Here is a 15,496-nt window from a genome sequence, read left to right on the forward strand (position 1 = left end):
CCAGAACAAAATATTGCTCCAATTGATCCAGACTGCAGTGTTTTCCTTTGCATCTCCACCATGTTACTTATTGCAGTAGTATTATAGAAGGGACATTATAGCATGTCAGGTACAAGTCTTACAGATTCTGTTTATTGGACCTTCATAATATCTATAACATTAAATGGCATCGAAGGATGTGATTCACACACAAAATAATTCTATTGACAGGAGATGAATGATATTCAAATCTTATGTTTAGATTGAATTAATGTGATTAAAATGATATGACAGGAATAAAATCTATTCTTATGTAATATGTACAGAATTGCTTATGGTTTTGTTAAAGTTTTAGAAAAACTTGCAATATATAGATAAAGTATCCAAGACCCTAAAATGACACTATGGAGTAATAATGTGCAAACACTTAGTGAGAAAGAAATATTGCCTTTATGTGCCCCTTTATGGGCAGCACCATATTAGTAAAAATGGCCTCCCGGTAGCTGCCTAACTCAGGTGTCAGGCTGTTCACATTTGCTAATAAAAGGAGCCAAGTACTAACTGAAGGACCCTGTCCAGAACCTGGGCAGCATCGGACCCGGATTGCTTGGCCTACGTGTGGTCTAATGTGGTTCTTTTAAAAGGCAATGATTTTACATATTTTGCACTTACGTGGGACAGCAGGCGTTCTCAGTATGGCATCACAGCACTGTTGTGGGCCATTGCCAACTAGTGCTCCCATTCCACCCCTCCCCAAACAACCCCTCGCCAGAATTTATCCAAGGGCAACTGGTCCAAAACAGAACAGAGCACTGAATTGGGACAAATGCAGATGTCAACAGCTCACCCACCATGATTAAGATAAGGTCTGAGGCCTACTTTCAGGCAAGCCTCAGAAACCCAGTTTCTCAGCCATTGTTTTTGTTTGAAATCCTTCTCTGCTAAAGCTGTTTAATCACTATTCTCTCGCTTCTTTTTAGAACACAAGTAGTAAATGCCACCAGAAGTTTAGTGATGGTGCACGGTCATGCTCAGTTTGAGTGTGGGCATTAGAATCATCCCAGTAATGTGAAGAGGTCCACCTATGATCGACACTAATCAAGATACAGCTAATAAACGAACGCTTAGATGCCTCAGACCTACCACCTTATTGCAACAAATGAGTGTCCTAAACAAATACCTCAGTATTGTTTATATGGCGGAGTGTGAGTAGCTCATAAACCTGGGATTCTTTCCGTCTTCTGCCATGAGGACAGATACAAAACATTTGTCAAAGTCTCTGCCATTTCCCCATTATTAGTTGTCTAAACTCCTCCTCAAGGCACTAACATTTACTTTAACTACTCCCTTCCCTTTCATATTTCTAGAAGCTGTTACGACCAGTTTTATGTTTCTTGTCAATTTACTCAATATTGTGCCCCTTTTTCATATATCAATTTCCAAAACTTTCCAAACATCTGGCCTACCACAATCTTCAGTATTGTACATCTTTTCATTCAGTTTGAGGTGTTCCTTAACTTCCTTAGTTTGCCACTGAGTGCATTCTGATAGAGACTTTCTTTAAATATAATATATCATTGGTGAGAACTATGAAATTCCTCCTTAATGTTTGCCATTGTTTATGTACTGTCTCAACTTTTAATCTACTTTCCCAGTCTGCACTAGTCGGTCATAATTTTATAATTGCTTTCTTTACATTTTAAGGCAGTAATTTCAAACTCACCAAGCAGAATGTGAAATTTGCATTACTCTTCCCTAGAGGAATTCTTTATTCTGAGATAACTCATTCATCCAGCTTCATTTCACAATAAAAAGGATCTAAGATAGTCTGTTCCAGAATGGCTCCACAACATGTTGGTCCAGTTTTGCAGTCAACAGTGAAGTGACAATGTAAAGAGATATCTCCTCACCCAGTCTGTCGACTAAGATAAAGAAATTATTCACTTTCAGCTGCAACATTGTCCAACATAGAAAATCGCCAGTGAGGATTAGTAATGCGGTGCATTGCAGATATCCTTAATGATGCCTTCCTTAAGGTCATTCTTCAGCTCATAGGCAGGTGAGTGTTTTATTATGATATTAAATATTTTTAAACACTATCTGCAACTTTGAAACACTTTTTTAAACATTTAAAAAGCTACCTGGCATATTTTTAATCAACACTTAAATACTTCCATCAACTTAAATGTTATACACTTTTCAAAAGAATTCTACGTGTTTTAATAAATTTTGACTGGCTAGTGACTAAGAACACCTTGGAGGTTTGGTGAGGACTCTATGGCCTGCTTCAACACAGTAGGGCCTATATTATAGTGCCCTGGGGATGTGGATTGAAATCTAAACTCAGCAGCTGATGGACTTTACATTCAATTAATAAAGATGGAAATGAAAGTTGTGTGATGCCACACAATATTTTTTTTTGGGTAGGACAGTTGTGTCAAGGTTTTTGGGCGGATTCTCATATGAAGCCCAGCTTACCCTCCTCATTGTAAGCCATTCAGCTATTCTTCATGTCATCTAATGAACTTAATTATTACCCCCACATGCTCATCCATATTATTGATATATATCACAAACAATAAGAGTAAACACTGATCCCTGTGGTGCACCTTTGGATACTGGCCTCCAGTCACATCGATAGCCTTCTACCAACACCTACCCCAAAGCCAATTTTGGATCCATTTTGCCCTATCAAGGATCCATCCAAATTACCCTGGATCCCATATGCTTTTTACCTTCTTTAATCAGACTCCCATGCGAAATCTGTAAACGACATCAACTGCACTACCCTCATCGACACATCTGATCACTTTCCCTAACAAAAGGGAGAATTTTTAGGTATGATCTTTGACAAAGCAATGCTGACTGTCTGATTAAACCTTGCCTTCAAGATTGATTGTCTCATCAGTGGTAGGGAAGTGACTGGAGACAGTCACTAATCGACAATCCCCTGGCTTTCTCTCTACCACCCTTCTGGAAAAGTGGAACCACATTAACCGTCCTCCAGTCCTCTGGCACCTTCCATGTGACTGGAGGGGAATTTAAAATTTTAGGTCACAACCCCTATGAATTTCCTCCCTTATGTCTCACAGCAGCCTGGGATACAAGGTAAAAACAATGACTGCAGATGCTGGAAACCAGATTCTGGATTAGTGGTGCTGGAAGAGCACAGCAGTTCAGGCAGCATCCAAGCTGCTCCTTGGATGCTGCCTGAACTGCTGTGCTCTTCCAGCACCACTAATCCAGAGCCTGGGATACAACTCATCCAGATCTGGGGATTTGAGTGTTTTTAAGCTTGCTAAGATGTGCAATACCTGCTCATTCCCAATGTCACTCCGTTGAAGAACCTCACAGGCCCTCTCCCAGAATTCAGTAGCGACATTGGTGTGTTTAAACAAGGACTTCACATGGGAGGCCAATGTCCTCTGCCTCCATGCACAGATTGTTTTCTTGGTCCCTAATGGGTCACATTCAAGCACTGGTTATCCTCACTTCCTCGTAATATTACTTATACTGTATACCAGTAAGATCTCCCTAATTTTAACGGTCAGTGTTTTCTTATGCCCTCTTTGCTTTCCTAAGTTCCGTTCTGCACTGTGTGCTCCACCAGGGCCTCCGGTGATTTGCTGATTTTGCACCTGCTAAAGGAAGTCTTTCTTTTCCTTCTTATCCAATCTTGCATATTCCTCGACATCTCAGTGTACTCTAAGCTTGTTGCTTCTACATTACATCCTAAAGCAAACATATTGGGCCTGCACTTTTTCCCATTTTCTGTGTGTTTCCCAGCCATGTCCTGTACACAATTCCAATCTGGCCAATTCCTGCCCTGTGAAGGAGGTTATTACCAACAGTGCTATCAAGCAGCATTTGCTCTACCATAACCTGCACAGTGACACTGGCTTCTGCCAGGGCCACTCAGCTCCTGACTTCATTGCAGCTTTAGTCCGATCATGGGCAAAAAGAGCTGAATTTCAGAGGTGAGGTGAGTTCTCAGAGACTAGGAATACTGTGGCAAGTAATTCACCTCATTACCTCAAAGCCTGTCCACCGTCTACTAGACAAAAGTGAGGACTGCAGATCAGAGTCAAGATTAGAGAGTGGTGCTGGAAAAGCGCAGCAGGTCAGGCAGCATCTGTGGAGCAGGAGAATCAACGTTTCCTGATTCCTGATGAAGGGCTTTTGCCCGAAACATCGATTCTCCTGCTCCTCAGATGCTGCCTGACCTGCTGTGCATTTCCAGCACCACTCTAACCACCATCTACGAGGCACAAGTCAGGAGGGTGATAGAACATTACAGTGCAGTACAGGCCCGTTGGCCCTTGGTGTTGCACCAACCTGTGAAACTAATTTAAAGCCCATCTAACCTACACTATTCCATTAGGTAAACATATGGATGATAATGACTATTTAAATGCCCTTAATGTTGGCAAGTCCACTGCTGCTGCAGGCAGGGCATTCCACACCCTAACTACTGAGTAAAGGACCTACCTCTGACATCTGTCCTCTGTCGATCATCCCTCAGTTTAAAGCTATGTCCCCTCGTGCTAGCCATCACCATCGGAGGAAAAAGGCTCTCACTGTACAGCGCCTCCTTCACCACCCTTCAACATTGGTGGCCTGTACCATCAATGTTCAGTAGTAGCAGCATGTACTGCCTACAAACTGCATTGCAGCAACTTAGCCAGCCTCCTTCAACTGCACCCTCCAAACCCATAATCTCTACTGCCTAGAAGGACAAAAGGTAGCAGATACCTTTGGGAATACCACTACCTGCGAGTTCACCTCCAAACCACACACCGTCCTGACTTCATGACCGTATATTTTCAAGACTCCCTTCTGTGCCATCAAACAAAAGTACCAACAACTTCCATCACTTTCAATCAATAATGCTGTGGCTTATTGTTTGCCTTGAGGTTGATGAGTCACGTTGAGGTTGTACAGGACATTGGTGAGGCCTCTTCTGGACTACTGTGTCCAGTACTGGTCGCCCTGTTACAGGGAGGATATTATTAACCTGGAGAGGGTTTGGAAGAGATTTACCAGGATGTGGCCAGGTATGGCAGCTTTGAGTTATAAAGAAAGGCTGGGACTTTCTTCACTGGAGCGCAGGAGATTGAGAGGTGACCATAAATAGAAGTTTATAAAATGATGAGGGGTATAAATATGGTTAATGGTAGGTATCCTTTTCCTAGGATGGAGGATTTCAAGACTCGGGGGCACATTAAAAGGTGAAAGGTGAGAGATTCAAAATTTTAAAAAGACATACGCAGCAAATCTTTTTAAAAAAGACAGAAGGTGGTTTGTGTGTGGAATAAACTTCCTGAGGAAATAGTGAATGCAGGTACAGTTATGACGTTTAAAAGACATTTGGATGAGTACACAAACAGGAAATGTTGGGAGGGATATGGGCCAGGAGAAGGCAGGTGGGACTAGATTAGTTTTGGATTATGGTCGGCATGGACTGGTTGGACCAAAAGGGTCTGTTTCCATGCTACATGACTCTGAACATTGTAAGCATTCACACACCATTCTGACTGAGAACTACATCACAGTATTGTTGGATCAAAGTGGAATTTCCTTCCTAATGGCACTGTCAGTGTGCCTGCACCAGAAGGATTACAATGGTTTAAGACGATGGTTCAGCATCAGTTTCTCAGTGAGGGATGAGTGAAAACTGCTGGCCTTGCTAACAACACCCAAATTCATGAAGAATAATTAAAAAGTAAAATTGCTTTTGATTAATCTTGTTCTTTTTAAAAATTCAGTTTCCTACACATTTGCAGCCTCAAGATTTTAAACGAGTGATTTCTGACAAATCAGGGAAAGTTTATAATTCAACTGATGAACAAATATGGATCTAATGCAGCCATCAGTTTGTGCTGTTGAAGCTTTTCTAATGGTGTATGTGCTCAAAGCAAACTCTGGCTGCTAGTATCCTGTGAATTCCCTGGCTGTTCTGTTTGGCTTGTCCTATAATAGTAGTGCTGTCCCAGTCGAACTCATGTTGCTCGTCATCTGCGTGTGTGGCTACTAAGGATAGCTGGTCGTGTCGTTTCGTGGCTAGTTGGTGTTCATGGATGCGGATCGTTAGCTGTCTTCCTGTTTGTCCTATGTAGTATTTTGTGCAGTCCTTGCATGGGAGTTTGTACACTACATTGGTTTTGCTCATGCTGGGTATCGGGTCCTTTGTCCTGGTGAGATGTTTTTGGAGAGTGGCTGTTGGTTTGTGTGCTGTTATGAGTCCTAGTGGTCACAGTAGTCTGGCTGTCAGTTCGGAAATGCTCTTGATGTATGGTAGTGTGGCTAGTCCTTTGGGTTGCGGCATGTCCTCGTTCCGTTGTCTTTCCTTTAGGCATCTGTTGATGAAATTGCGCGGGTATCCGTTTTTGGCGAATACGTTGTATAGGTGTTCCTCTTCTTCTTTTTGCAGTTCTGGTGTACTGCAGTGTGTTGTGGCCCTTTTGAACAATGTCTTGATGCAACTTTGTTTGTGTGTGTTGGGGTGGTTGCTTTCGTAGTTCAGGACTTGGTCTGTGTGTGTGGCTTTCCTGTATACCTTTGTGGTGAATTCTCCGTTAGGTGTTCTCTGTACCATCACGTCTAGGAATGGGAGTTGGTTGTCCTTTTCTTCCTCTCTAGTGAATCGGATTCCTGTGAGTGTGGAGTTGATGATCCGGTGTGTGTTCTCTATTTCTGTGTTTTTAATGATTACAAAAGGTGTCATCTACATATCTGACCCAGAGTTTGGGTTGAATTTGCAGTAAGACTGTTTGTTCTAATCTTTGCATTACCGCTTCTGCTATGAGTCCCGAGATTGGTGAGCCCATGGGTGTTCCATTGATTTGTTCATATATTTGGTTGTTGAATGTGAAGTGTGTTGTGAGGCACAGGTCCAGTAGTTTGAGTATGCCGTCTTTGTTGATAGGTTCACTGTCCTGTTGTCTGTTCTGTATGTCCAGCAGGTTGGCTATCGTTTCTCTGGCTAGGGTTTTGTCGATAGAGGTGAACAGTGCCGTTACATCGAATGAGACCATAGTTTCTTCCTAGAGGCATGGTACTCATCCACAGATTCAATCAATAAGCACATCGACCTGGACCCAATATACCGACCACTGCAACGGACAGCTGGAACTGACAACCGGATGCGGCAGAGACAAACCACTATAAATGCCGGAGGAAACATCACAGAAGCGCTTCACAGGAGGCTCCCAAGCACTGAGGATGTCACCTAGACAGGGGACGAAACATCTGCAACACAAATTCCCAGCTCGGCGACCAGAACCACAACAGGGATTGTAGTGCCATTGCACATCTCAAAATCCAGATCGTTATTGTAAGAAACTGCCCCAAATACACTTTGAGCTCATCCTTAAGGCAACCTTTCAAAACTTGATTTTTCCAATCTACTTGAATATTAAAGTCACCCATGATTGTTGCAGTTTTAATCGATGGGTGCTTTAAAAAATGTCCTGTTGCTGTGGCAGGAGTTGAACACTTGTCTCTAAGATCATTAGTCCAGCCATCCAGATCACCTGCCTATTAGCATAACCACAATGCTGCTCGTCTATTTGAAGTAAAATACGGTTCAATTTTTCCTGTTGTCTAATCGAACCCTCACCATCGAAAGTATACCAGGTTTAGAAATATGTTTATTGGAATCTGATGTGATGTGCTAGGTTTACGGGAATGTATGATGGAATAACATGGGGATTTTGAACACCTATGTGTCTCCTGTACCAGAATCTCAAACACAAGTGGCAATAATCTCAGCATGTTCAGAGTTGACACAAACCTACTTTTAAATTTCTGGCCTGGTGATCAGGATTTGCAAAAATAGAACTTGCTTAGTAGGTAAAATGTTAAAGGTAGGAAAAATTATTTTGTATGCAAATACTATGTGTAATCCACTACTGTACTCCATAATCTCTTTTTAAAAGCAAAGTACACTATTCCCTGCTGAGAGGTGAAGCTGCCCTTCAAGTTCCTTACTTGAAGAACAGAACCTGCAATCTGTCAAAATCTTCTGTTATGGGCTGTGCTTCATTCCTGGGGATTCCATTAGAATCCAAACAAAGTACACCAATTAAGCAGCTTGATAGCCACCTCCTCGCAATTAAGAAATGTATTATTTTGTCCTTTCCTTTGCACTATGTATAGCTTTGAACTGGTGGATCAACGGGTGACAATTGCTGCTGTGATACAAGACCTAATTTAGTAAGCCTAATTATCAATAATTGGTCTAACCGTGCCATCACAAGCAGTCATCATTTAGTCTACAAATTCAACTGAGAAACTTCAAAATTGTAATTTTCAGAAATGTTGTTGCTTTGTCCAAAGATATTACCACGCTTGTTAGAAGTAGCTCCCCTTTGATTTAATTTTCCTTCCTTACAGAAACTTTCTGATCTTCCAAGCTGCCCTAGTTGTAGAATCTGCAGGATTTTCCAACATAGCCTCAATGTAGGGCATGTTATAATTTCAGGGTCAGGCAGGTGTCTCATGCTAACCCCACATTACATTGAAATTACACAAATTCAGGCTAATTAACTTTGTTAGTATTTTTCCATCCATGATTTGTCAGTCTAATCTCACATACCTGCCATACTCCCATATGCTTCTATGTCCTGCAAATGTTTTCCTATTGGGCATGGTCTCTTCTTCAGTCACCTTTAAATTGAATTTCAAGACCTTACAACACCAGGGGAAAAATTTGTTTCCATCTATTTTAGCTCATCTCTTCATTCTTTTTAAATACTTGTATCAAGTCACTGCATAATACCCTTTAATTCAAAAGAGAAGTCTTTGTATTTCCACACGCCAGGCAACATGCAAATTAATCTGCATAGTATTCACTCCATTTCCTCAACATTCTTCCAACAGTGTGGACATAAGAACTGCACACAGTGCCCCAACTAATGTTGATATCTAGTCCCGATTACGTTACAACATAACAGTAGGGCATAAGAGCACACAATTAAGAAAAATGAATTTATATATTAAATAAAACATAATAGTGTTGACAAGTGATGTGTTGCTGCTGCAGTGTGTGGGAGCTACTGGAAACAAAGGCGATCCAGGACATTTAAGACAAGTGTTTGCAGCTCAAGGAACTTTGGATCAGAGTTGAAGAGTTGAGCTGGGTTCTGAGCTGCAGATATTGCAGTCTGTCAGGGAGGAGGAAAGTCACCTGGAGACTTCTCCAGAAGGAGGTCGTGGCCCCACCGCCAGGAATTAGGTAATCCAAATTTGGCCTGTGATCAGGGATAAGAGGGTGTAACTGCAGGCAAAGCAACTATGGGGACCCAAGGGCTAGTACACAATTAGCCTCAGGCCCTGCGCTTGCTAAGCAGTTATGAGCTTCTTGCAGGCTGTGTGGATGAGAGTGAAGACAACAGAAAGAATGAGCTAACTGACCACAGCAGGGCAGTACAGAGAGCAATTCAAGTGGGAAGGCAGTAGTGGTGCAGGACAGTATAATTAAAAGGAATATATATTGTTCTCTGCAGTGGTGAGCATGAATCCTGAAGGTTGTGTTGCTTGCCTGCTGTCAGAGTTAAGGATATTGCCTCAGAGCTGGAAGGGAACTTAGAGTGGGGAGGGAAAGGAAGGGATTTAGTTGCTGTATTCCATATTGGTACCAACAACATTGATTAGTTCATGAAAGGAGGCTCTGCCAAAAGAATTTGAACAGTTAGGAACTAATTTAAAAAGCTGAACCTCCAATGTAATCATCTTGGGATGAGTACTTGAGCTATGGGCAAACTGTCATTGAGTAAATTGGGTTAAATGTGTGGCTCAGAGTTTGATGTGGGAGGAGTAGGTGTCAGGACATGGGGCACTAGTGTCAGTATTAGACAAAGGAGCGGTTCCAGTGGGATGGCTTCACCTGAATCATTCTGGGACCATGTCCTGGTGAATTGAATAGCCAGTGATGTAGACAGGGCTTTAAATTAACTTGAGGGGGCAAAGCCCATGAGAGAGAGAAGATCTAGACTCTCAAAGTAAAGAAGCAGCAGCACTGCTGGGCAGCTATTTGGATAATACCCAAAATAGGGCAGGAAGGGACAGATTGAATAAACAAATACAAACAGCAACAAATAGGATCAAAAAGGGGCATGATATGGTAAATTGCAAAGTGAATGGGTTTTAAATACACAAGCATTGGGAACAAAATAGATGAATTAGCAGCACAAGTAGTTTGAGTATCCCACAAGAGGTGAGATCCTCTTCATGTCCATCCTGTCAAGACTCCTCTGAATCTTAGATTTCAATCAAGTTGCCTCCTTACACTTTGAAACTCCAGCAGATACAAGCCTGCTCTTGTCCAACCTTTAAGACACCCACCCATTCCAGCTATTAGTCTAGTAAGTTTTCTGTGCACTATTTCCAATATATTTACATCCTTCATTAAATAAGTATACCAATACTGTATGCTAAACCTCTGATACGGTCTCACTAATGTCCTATATAACTGAAACATAACCTCCCACTGTTGTAAGTAGTTCTCTTCACAATAAACAACATTCCATTAGCTTTCCTAATTAGTTACAGTACCTGCATGTTATCAGTTTGAGATTCATGAGCAAAGCCTCCCATATCCCTTCACATCACAGAGCTCTGCAATTTCTCACCATTCCAATCATTTTTTTTTATCCCTCCCATTCTTTCTGCCAAAAATGGACAATTTCACATTTTCACACATTATACCCCATTCCTCAGATAGGGGAAGCAATTTCCTCATGATATTATCACTGGACTATTTATCCAGAAATCCAGGTAACGTTCTGTGACCTAGATTTGAATCCTATCATGGCAGAGTGGAATTTGAATTCAATTGAGAATCTGGAATTAAGAATCTAATGATGACTATGAATCCATTGTTGATTGTTTGGGAAGGGGTGGGGGAGGGGGGAGGGGCATGGAAACTGGTTCACGCATGTCCTTTAGGAAAGGAACCTGTTATCCTTACCTGGTCTAGCCTACATGGGACTCCTGACCCACAGTATTGTAGTAGACTCTTAACTGCCCTCTGGGCAATTGGTGTTGGGCAATGAATGCTCACCTAGCCAGTGACACCCTCATCCCATGGATAGTTAAAACAAGATATTTAAGCTATCCCTTTGTTGCCTCTTTACAACTTTTCTACCCATCTTTGTCATGCAGGTCACCAGGCAACCATACCTTTGAGGAGTATGAGCCCAGCAATGGCTAGGCACTTGTGCACAGTGGTCTTGAACTGTTAACTCTTTCTTTGCTTTTCTACTTCTAAGGAGGAAGAACTATGATATTTAACTTTTAACCACGTTTCTTCATTTTTCTGCTTTGTACCCAAGATTCTGTATCTAGGTACCTTTGTACCTAAGATGGCAGCATAAATGGCAACTTGTAAACTTTTCACTGTACTCATGAGCACGTGACAAACCTAATTGAATAATTTGCCTTTCACAAAACAGTGTTGATACTGCCTGATTACTTTAAGCTTTTTCTAAGTGCCCTGCTATAGCATTTATTAATATTTTAACATCTTTATGATAAATTAAGCTAACTGGCCTGTACTTTCCTGCTTTGTGTCTTCCTTTTTGACTAGGAAAGGTGTTATATTTGCCATTTTCCAAATTAAATGGAAACTTCCCCAATCTAGGGAATTTTAGAAAAGAAAGATGAATTAATTGACTATCTCACTAGCTATCTCTTTTAAAGACCTTCCAATGTGTTAACAGTCTCACTACCCATTTAAAATCCCAGAGTGAAGTCTATCAGGACCTAGGGAACTTGTCAACCTGCAACTCTGACAGTTTGCTCAGTAACACATCCCTAGTGATTCTAACTTTATTCCACATCCTTCCATTTCCTGCTTTACTGCTATTTACCTTGAACATCGATAGCAAAGAGGAAATAACTGCACAGAGGCCAGTGTCCCATCACCAACTCCCTCTTTCTTTACTTATGCATAGTATACTGGCTGTAACCAGCCAAGTCAAAGTCCATCCGCTGAACTGAGGAGAGTCTGAATCCCCTGTTAATTTGTTCACCCCCACACTACCACCTAACTGTGCTACTGCTTATTTTTTCCCCAGCACCCATATTGTGTGCGTGCGCAGGTGTGGGACACAGTCAGAGACACAAGGTGCATGAGTCTTTATTCAAATTTCCACCAACAGGAAGAAAGGAAGCACCCAGGTGGCTAGTGACAAGCAGTGCCCTTCAAATCAAAGGGCAATGCTGCATGATCAAACAGTGAAAGGGAAGGGAAGGCAAGGGTTAAATCTCCACTCCAAACAGCTCCACGGTGTTGGTTTCCAGGGACACCCAGGCTCTGACATAACCACAGAAGATTGGAAATCACCTGGTAATATTTGTCAACCAGAACCTCCAGTTGTTAACCTGAGCCAATCAATAAAGGTCCACCTGGTTTCAACCACTCCAGAAGACCAATGCAAAATCACTGTAAAATGCAAGGAGGCAATGGCCTAGTGGTATAATCACTTGATTTAGTCCAGAGACCCTGGCAATATTCTAGGGACCCAGGTTCAGAATCCCACTATGGTAGATGGCACAATGTGAATTCAATAGAAGTGTAGAATTAGGAGTCTAATGATGTCCATAAAACTTTTGCTGACCCGGTTCACTAATATCCTCAAGGGTGGGAGACTGCTGCTTTTACTTGGCTTGGACTCCAGACTCACAGTGACGTGGCAATTAGGGATGGACAGATGAGCCAGTGATGCCCACATCCCATGAACGAATAAAAGAATTGTTCCAGATCGTCACAGTGACAAGCTTCCAAATATTCTGACCCCAAAAACAGATGCAAAATGCCTGTAAAAAAAATATAACCAGGAGATGAGAATCTCCTCAGTTTAGGGGACTGACTGTGTTGGCTGGGCCACAGTCAGTGTGTCACTGCTACTGTTAGTCTCTGCTTTGGAGGAGAGAGTTTCTTTTTCTTTCCCCTTATCTAAAAGGAAGACATTTGTTTTTCCTGGTTATATATTTTCAAAGAAAAAAAAAGCCAAGTAACTGTAAATAAAGTCTGCCAGCTGCTTATTTGACATTAATTCCCCAGACTCACTTTCTGTGGGACCTGCTTTGTTAACACTTATCTTCTTTAGACTATCTACAGACATTCTTGTATTTGTGTTAATGTTTTTAGCTAGCTTTCCCTGAACCCTTTTTTAAAAAAAAGAAAAACTAAAGTCATTCATTGCTACTGCTGTTTATATTCTGTCCATTCTCATGTACCACCCCTCTTTGTATAATTACATGTTTTTTCTTCAAGTTTGACACGGTCTTTAATCTTTTAGTTAAACTGAAATTTTTACTTTGTTAGAATGCATCAATAATCTTTAAGTCATCCTGTTCAGATGTGTTTTGGCACACCTCTGGAACAGTTTGGACTTTAACAAGGCCCCACTTTACAGCTCACTTTAATTAGCTCTGCTTTTGTGCCCTCCTAATTACATTTAAAATTAGGAACCTTACATCCACTGTTTTCTCCCACAAACTGAATGTAAAATCTAATCACTGCTGCTGCAAGATGTCTTCACACTGAAGTCATTAGCTAATTCTATCACATTGTACAATACCAGATCTATTATAGTCTGCTCTCTGGTTGGCTCCAGTACATGGTGTTCTAAACAAAATCCTGAAAAGATTCCATGAATTCCTCACCTGGGCTTCCTTTGATTTTTCTAGTTTGGGATGAGAATTCCTTTCTGACATGCATTCTATATTTCTTCCAGTTGTCATCAGTGCTTTGAATAACACCTAGCTCACTCTTTCTCACATAGAGTCAATCATTTTTATTTAGTTGCAAAACCTCTTTTGAGTCAATTGATCATTGAACACAACAAAGCAAGTGGTTGGATTAAGTGGTTCCCACTTGACATACATCTACTCTTAATGAGATTGAAATCAAATTAGTCTAAGAGTGCTCTGTCTTGGTAAAGTGAGTGCCACACAGTGACAATTTCCTTGCCTGAGCAAGCATAAAAGCCAGGGATATTGACTGGCTGCTGCAGTAATTAGTTTAAGGAGAATACCAAGATCCCCTAATTAGACATTTAAGCAATTTTTTTTGTAAAAAGACTTGAAATAGAACAGGTCCCATCCAATCATAAATTACCTCTTTGAAAGTGCTTCTTACATTGTTAACATGTAACAAAAACAAAATCCTTCTGACCATCTTTCAACTGGGCACTGTCCAAACTGGCCCAGTATAGCTTCCAGCTTTCAAAATTAAAACCAGAGTGACTCAACTGTCTGACTTCCAGGGCAGAGCTGAAAGAATTCCAACTTTGGCTTTCTGACAATCACTCATACTTTATTGATCTGCACTCCCCGTGTTGACTGTGTTTTTCCTGGGTTTAATGATGGGTATCACTCCATTGGATATTGTCAGAAAGTCTGACCTGTTCATTTAAAATATCAGAATTCAGGGATCTAACAGAAATGACTCCACAGAGGCCTATGTCCCATCACCAAGACCCCCCTTTTTATTGATACGTGGAGAGTCCTTAATATTGATCTAGCTCTCTCAGAGTGAACAGAGCCTCGGACCCTCCTGTTTATATCTGTCAGCCAGGGCTCCCTGATTAAGGCTATTAATCTGGTCCAATCAGGGAACTCATTCTATGAGGTCTACCTAGCTGACCTCGATACAATCACAACATCCCTTCCCCTCTCAGTTCGAGGACATAGGCTGGTCCTTTATCTTGTAGCTCCTCCTGGGGCATTTTAGCACCAGGTCAGGATCCTCTGGCTCGGCCTTGGATACAGGCTGTGTGTAACGCACAGAAGTTCACCTCATGCAGCTCAGGAGAAATTCATTCTCCTCTTCAGGCGGTAAAGGTGTCAGGGTAGCGGTGTTCGCTGTGACCATCTCCGATACCAAGGTGGCTTCAATGCTGGATGGAGAGGGAGAACCCATGGGTTCTGCCAGCCTTTCTGACTGCTCTGAGGAGCTGGGTATGTTTTGCTCCCACATTGTTTGTGAGTTTGCAGCTTTCATATAGTCCACATGTTTGTTCAGGACCATAGCACCTACCCGAACTTTATACATCAGTGGACCTGACCTCGCATCAACCATGCCTCTTGCCCATGCAGGGCCATTCCCTTGGTTCCCACACCAAACTTTGTCCCCTGAAGTAAACTGTCTCTGCTTGGCAGAGTCTTATGTTCAACATTGGCATTTCTGATGCCATTTCACCCTTCGCCTACCCCAGGTCCGGGAAGATCCAAGTTAACCTGGTGTGGAGTCCTCTCCCCATTAAAACTCTGCTGGAGCTATCCCTGTAGTTACAAGGTTGGAGGGAATGGTCCAATAATCAAACAGGAACCAGGAGGTTTGGTACCTAGCGAGGCTGTCAACTGTTTCTTCAAGCTTGCCTTCAAAGTTTAGACTGCTCTTTCTGCCAGACCATTAGATGGTATGGAGCTGTCCTTATGACAAATGCCATTCAACTGTAGGAAATACTGAAATTCCCTGCTGGTAAATGATAGCCTGTTATCTGTGACC

The 15,496-nt window shown here is 41.8% G+C and overlaps 1 long non-coding RNA gene across 1 annotated transcript in view; it reads left to right on the top strand.

Annotated features, from left to right (window-relative positions):
• The window catches only part of LOC148134690 (uncharacterized), a 107,699-nt gene that overhangs the window by 41,990 nt on the left and 50,213 nt on the right, over positions 1–15,496 (top strand). The window lies entirely within an intron of this gene.

The sequence above is a fragment of the Chiloscyllium plagiosum genome, unplaced genomic scaffold (genome assembly GCF_037043375.1).
Source record: "Chiloscyllium plagiosum isolate Xiang-an unplaced genomic scaffold, Cpla_swu_hap1 HiC_scaffold_53X, whole genome shotgun sequence".
Lineage (NCBI taxonomy): Eukaryota > Metazoa > Chordata > Chondrichthyes > Orectolobiformes > Hemiscylliidae > Chiloscyllium > Chiloscyllium plagiosum.